This window comes from Oncorhynchus keta, chromosome 37 (genome assembly GCF_023373465.1).
Source record: "Oncorhynchus keta strain PuntledgeMale-10-30-2019 chromosome 37, Oket_V2, whole genome shotgun sequence".
In the NCBI taxonomy this organism is placed as follows: Eukaryota; Metazoa; Chordata; class Actinopteri; order Salmoniformes; family Salmonidae; genus Oncorhynchus; species Oncorhynchus keta.
In genome coordinates, this window is record NC_068457.1 from 17,151,255 (window position 1) to 17,158,328 (window position 7,074).

Here is a 7,074-nt window from a genome sequence, read left to right on the forward strand (position 1 = left end):
GGCTGAGGGGTTGATGACATTCTAGAGCAGACCGATAAGGTTCGTAGGGACCGGGAGACCCTGAGACGGTTCATGCCGCCTCAGGCCCCGGGTCCAAGGCAGATGGACCATCGCCTGCACCCGAACGACAGTGGGGTCCTTCACCTGCCCCAACGCATCCTGCTAAGGGACGATAGCGGCACCGCATATGCAGTGAAGGAACAGCCTGTTTTCCCACACGGGTCTTCCCTGTTTTTTTCAGAGGTACTGGGTAAGAGGTACTGGGTAATTTATCCTTCACGGGTTCCTATTCCTTCAAGGGGGTCACGACATAAGTTCTCCTAGGGCGTCGGACCCCTGCTCCGCGGCCTCGTTGGCTTGGTTGAGCTTATGGCTTACCTTTTTTATTTTATTTTACCTTTATTTAACCAGACAAGTCAGTTAAGAACACATTCTTATTTTCAACGACGGCCTAGGAACAGTGGGTTAACTGCCTGTTCAGGGGCAGAACGACAGATTTGTACCTTGTCAGCTCAGGGGTTTGAACTCGCAACCTTCCGGTTACTAGTCCAACGCTCTAACCACTAGGCTACCCTGTGACAGGTATGGCGGTGACTGTTGACACCATCACAGGGACATGCCTGGGAGACCCAGGTGTTCGGGACGCCAGAGGAGAGGCGGGCCCCGGCAGGACCCCTGACACACCCTTCCCCGGCCTCGGCGCTTCTCCAGGTCTCAAAGGGCAAAGTGGGAGGAGGGTGTGGAGTCCCCCTGGGTGTTATCCACAATGCTAGAGGGGTACCAACTCCAATTCCACTTATTTTGTGGTTCCAAAAAGAGACAAAGGGTTTAGACTGATTTTGGACCTCCGTAACCTCAATGGGTACTTGAAGGTACTGAGGTTCCACATGCTGGACCCAGCCTCGTGTTGCAGGCCGTGTCCAGGGACTAGTGGTTTGTGGCGCTGGACTTGAGAGATGCGTACTTCCATGTTCCTGTTCACCCAGATCATTGGCAGTACCTGATAGAGGAATTCTAAATTCCTTTATGTTTTAATTGCCAAAACCAATTTCGCACTCGTTTCTAATTCATTAATGAGGTGTAAGTTCATTAATTATGCATGAAGTAGATCGAGACCAGTCTTAAAAGCCAGGCAAGAGCGTTTAATTCCAGAGAGTACTAAATGCTTACACACATTTCCACAGGTTATAAACTGAACATGACATCATCAGTTTCCCACCCTCTCTCCGATTCTCACAAGAGCCTATTGTTAGTGTTAGGTCTGGAAACTCTCCCAGACATTTCTTATCTGTCTGACAAGCCATATAGCATCACTCCCCTTTTGACTTCCCAAGACACAGACAATTAATTCGTTCTGCTTACATTTTCAGTAACAGCTTAACCAATAACTTTTACTTTTCATACCATAACATAATAGTATTAGAATAAAGGCTTCTAATCAATAATGTATACATAATTAATCATCTTAACTACAATTTCCTCTAACAGTACCTCCGATTCACTTTCGAAGGGATGGCTTACGAATTCATGGTTCTTCCCTTCGGCTTCTCCTTGGCACCCCGCACTTTCACAAAGTGCATGGACGCTGTCCTGGCACCTCTCACGTCCCGAGGATTGTTGATCCTCAATTACCAGGACGATTGGCTGATTTATGCCCCGACCAGGACCCAGGTCCTGTCAGACAGAGACATGCTCCTGACCAACGTCGGCAGGCTGAGCATTACTGTAAATGACAAGAAGAGTCATCTGACGCCTACCCAGAGGATGGCCTTCATTGGCATGGAACTGGACTCAGGCCTCATGAGCGCACGCCTGCCCACCAGAGGGGCTCAGGCGATCCATCTAGCCTTGACCACTTTTGGCAGAGGCGGGTGGTATCTGCCCTGACAACGCCTGTTGGGCTTGCTGACGGTGGCCTCGTTGCCGATTCCCCCTGGGACTGCTCCATCTCCAACCTCTTCAACGGTGGTTCAACTCCCACCGGCTGCACCCGAAGCGCCACCATCACCTGCTGGTGACCGCTCAGGTGGGGTGGAGATGCTGAGGATGTGCTGCCGGGAGCTGGTCAGCACAGACGCCTCCCAGATCGTCTGGGGGGTGTGAACAAAAGCAGGTCGGCCTAGCTGCTTTTGGCTACCCCCTTGGCGCGGAAGGCACATCAATACACTAGAGCTCTGAGCTGTACTGCTGGCCCTGCGGTCTTTCCTTCCACATCTGAAAGGAAGACATGTCCTGGTGAGAACGGACAACACCACAGTGGTGGCTTACATCAACCATCAGGGTGGACTGAGGTCCCACCGCTGCACGTACCTGACATACTGAGTGTGGCAGCGGATATGCTCTCGGGGGAGGGTCTGCCACCTTGGGACTGAAACCTACATCCCCAGGTGGTGCAGCACCTGTGGGACAAGTTCGGAAGGGTGCAGGTGGACCCGTTTTCCTCCCTGGACAATGGACACGGCCCCCTGTGGCACTCCATGTCTGTGCCACCAGGGCCTCTGTGCTTGGATGCTCTGGCTCACAATTGGCCAGGGCTGGAGCTTTATGCATTCCCCCTTTTCCCCTGATCCAGGCTGTGCTGGACAGGACCAGGATGGCAGAGCATCGTCTGCTTCTGGTGGCCCCATACTGGACCAGACAACCCTGGTTTAGCCTTCTTCTGTCCCAGTTGTTGGGACATCTTGGCAACTTCCCCTGAGACCGGACATGCTGTCTCAGGCCGGGGGAACTCTGTGGCATCCGAGGCTGCACCGCCTCAGTCTGTGTGCTTGGCCACTGAACGGCACCAATGATCCATGTTAGGACTACAGGAGGGTGTAATGAACACCATGCAGAGTGCAAGGGCGCCGGCTACAACTGTGGCATATGAATTGCGCTGGCGGTTGTTCTGCTCTTGGTGGACAGGTATTGTGGTTGTGCCCGAGTCATGTCCTCCAATACCTGTAGTCTTGCTTGGATGAGGGCCTGGCAGCCTGAACACTGAGCGGGTATTTGGCTGCTATATCTGCCTGCCATGTGGGGTGGATGGACAGGCCAGTGGGTCCAGCTCTTTGTCTGCTATGGTGAGAGCGTCCTGGGGGCCTGGCTATCAAAGCAGAGGCTCTCTCACTGGATCGTGGACACGACTACGACGGCATACTGCCTGGCCGGCATGCCAATGCTGGATTCTGTGGTCTTTAAACTGTCAGTGTCAGTCTCGGTCCCGCGCTGGGACTTCGCCACTGGCTGGCCAGGTCCCTCTAGCACGGACTAATCTGGTACCTGTTTTCCAATATAGTGAAACATAACGAAGGTCACCTATGTAACCACAGTTATGTGAGCTGTATGGATCACTCCAATCCTCTAAATGTTGTAAAGAACTTGTCACTGCCATGGGTCTATATATAGGGGCAGACCCCAGCCGTGACACAGGTGTACACCTCGGATCAATATGGGAGTGATCCATATAGCTTACATAACCGTGGTTACATAGGTAATCTTCGTTTTAGTCGCAAACCGTTCTCTGTTTGGAGAAATTGTAACCCCGGTTATAAGAATGATAGTAAATATTTAGCTATCTTAGTACACAATCGTCGCACGTCCTTTTTTGTTCAGCCTTAAAATAAACAAATAACCGTCTTCTACGGATAAACACGATACCATTTGTCCTCTGTAAAGTTGTTTATGCTTTAGCGTTTTGTAGGACAATGAATGCTCTCTGACGTGACCACGATAACAACACGTATGTCGTGAACAACATTATTAGCGTGAGCAACAATAGTGGAATCGGCGGTTCGCCTTAAATAAAAGTACTCCATTGAAACTGATGCAAACTGATAAAAATAGTGAAAAAATGCCACAATTGGACTAGATAATGCTTAACAAGGTTGGAATGTTGTCATATAAATTAATTGAAAGACTATTATTGATTCATTTTAATCAATTGAATTCGCACTGTGTATGTATTTGAATTCAGAATTGTGTACAGCCTAGCTAATGGATTGTATACCCATGAAATGGTATCAGCCTACTCTCAGTGACACCTACAGAAAATAACTATGTAAAGTTTACACAAATGTTAGCGTCGTGCAGGACTTTGACTGTGTGAAATCCCCTTCCCTGTCAGTCGATTGTGTGTATTGGACATTCATATTGTACTGCCTAGCTACCTATGGATTGTGCACCCATGACATGGTGTATCAACCTACGCAATGACACCTACAAGAGGACAACTATGTGGAGTTTACACATGATCATGATTGGCACTTGTGGTTTCTAGCTAACATTACACAAGTCAAAGCAGTGGAGCATGTAGTGAAGCAAAACTTTTGTGGTCTAAACCATTTACCTTGGTTCGACAGGGGAGTGGGTTTGCAAAATGCTCCCATAATATATATCTTTTTATACAGACTAGCTCAAACAATTAGTGAACATTTACAAATTATCCAATGGGTTATGATATGTTTTTGCACCTCCACTTTGTTTACCAGAAAATGAAGCCGGCACAAAATGTTTATTTGCTTCATGGCTCAGGCGGACAAATGGACACAAGGCTGTTTGGCTAATCTCAGTCATGAAGAATAAAAATTTTGCACCTGTTTCTAATCCAATGAGCTGCTCTAGCATTAGCCAGCCTAGCATGAGGATGAAAAAGGCAGTTTGAAATACCGCAAGTTCTTATTTAATCTTCTCGATTTGCCGTAATTTGTTGTGGGATTATTAGGAGTACAGCGACACCTTCCATGCCTGGATTGAGGAACGTTTTCAAACCATTTCACTCTAAGTTCACCGAGGTGCACTTTTCTTCTATCACAGCCATTAAAATCTTAACTGTTTCAAAGTCACCATTGGCCTCATCCCTGAGCAGTTTCGTTCCTCTCCTGCAACTGAGTTAGGAAGGACGCCTGTATCTTTGTAGTGACTGGGTGTATTGATACACCATCCATAGCATAATTCATAACTTCACCATGCTCGAAGGGAAGCAATGTCCATGCTTGGAAAGAAGCAATGTCTGCTTTCTTTTTTTTTTTTTTACCCATCCACCAATATGTGCCCTTCTTTGCGAGGAATTGGAAAACCTTAAAACCTTCCTGGTCTTTGTGGTTGAATCTGTGTTTGAAATTAACTACTTGACTGAAGGGCCTTACAATTGTCTGTATGTGTGGGGTACAGACATTATGTAGTCATTCAAAAATCATGTTAAACACTGTTATTCCACACAGAGTGAGTCCATGCAACTTATTACGCACATTTTTACTCTTGAACTTTTTTAGGTTTGCCATAACACAGGTTTAATAATTATTGACTCAAGACATTTCAGCTTTTCAGTTTTAATTAAATTGTAAACATTTCGAAAAGTATAATTCCACTTTGACATTATGGGGTATTCTGTGTAGACCAGTGACAACAAAATCTCAATGTAATCCATTTTAAATTCTGTCTGTAACACAACAAAATGTGGACAAAGTCAAGGGGAGTGAATACTTTCTGAAGGCTCCCAGTAGTTTATTGGGTAAACCACCAACGTCTCAGCATCCCTGTGCCTTCTTCAGGGTGATGTCATGAATGCATGAACCAGGTTATGTAGACAAACTGTGTAATTAGTGCAACCAATGACAATAGTGAGGGACGTGTCATAGTAATTACAGTGATGAGGATGAAAAAGTGAAACTGTTAAAGCAAAAAGTTTACAGCATGTTGAATATATTACGGTATTGTTTTCATTATCATGTTGCAACATGATTAGATATTTTACATAGTATTAACATCAACATTCATTATTTCATTTCATATACTTATTTCATTGTTTCCATTTGATCTTTGTTACATGTAATTCTTTGGTTCAAACGTAACATCTTGGGTGCACGCTGATAATCTCTGGAAAGAATATGTTCATTTGACAGACTTGTTTATAAAAAAGGACTTGTTCATAAGAAGGGCCTGAGAACAAAGTCAATATTCAGACGAGCTTCAATGCCATACAGCACTCCTTCCGTGGCCTCCAACTGCTCTTAAACGCGAGTAAAACCAAATGCATGCTTTTCAACCGATCGCTGCCTGCAACCGCATGCCCGACTAGCATCACCACCCTGGATGGTTCCGACCTTGAATATGTGGACATCTATAAGTACCTAGGTGTCTGGCTAGACTGCAAACTCTCCTTCCAGACTCACATCAAACATCTCCAATCGAAAATCAAATCAAGAGTCGGCTTTCTATTCCGCAACAAAGCCTCCTTCACTCACGCTGCCAAGCTTACCCTAGTAAAACAGACTATCCTACCGATCCTCGACTTCGGCGATGTCATCTACAAAATAGCTTCCAACACTCTACTCAGCAAACTGGATGCAGTCTATCACAGTGCCATCCGTTTTGTCACTAAAGCACCTTATACCACCCACCACTGCGACTTGTATGCTCTAGTCGGCTGGCCCTCACTACATATTCGTCGCCAGACCCACTGGCTCCAGGTCATCTACAAGTCCATGCTAGGTAAAGCTCCGCCTTATCTCAGTTCACTGGTCACGATGGCAACTCCCATCCGTAGCACGCGCTCCAGCAGGTGTATCTCACTGATCATCCCTAAAGCCAACACCTCATTTGGCCTCCTTTCGTTCCAGTACTCTGCTGCCTGTGACTGGAACGAATTGCAAAAATCGCTGAAGTTGGAGACTTTTATCTCCCTCACCAACTTCAAACATCAGCTATCCGAGCAGCTAACCGATCGCTGCAGCTGTACATAGTCTATAGGTAAATAGCCCACCCATTTTCATCTACCTCATTCCCATATTGTTTTTATACTGTTTTTTTTATTTATTTACTTTTCTGCTCTTTTGCACACCAATATCTCTACCTGTACATGATCATCTGATCATTTATCACTCCAGTGTTAATCTGCAAAATTGTATTATTCGCCTACCTCCTCATGCCTTTTGCACACATTGTATATAGACTGCCCATTTTTTCTACTGTGTTATTGACTTGTTAATTGTTTACTCCATGTGTAACTCTGTGTTGTCTGTTCACACTGCTATGCTTTATCTTGGCCAGGTCGCAGTTGTAAATGAGAACTTGTTCTCAACTAGCCTACCTGGT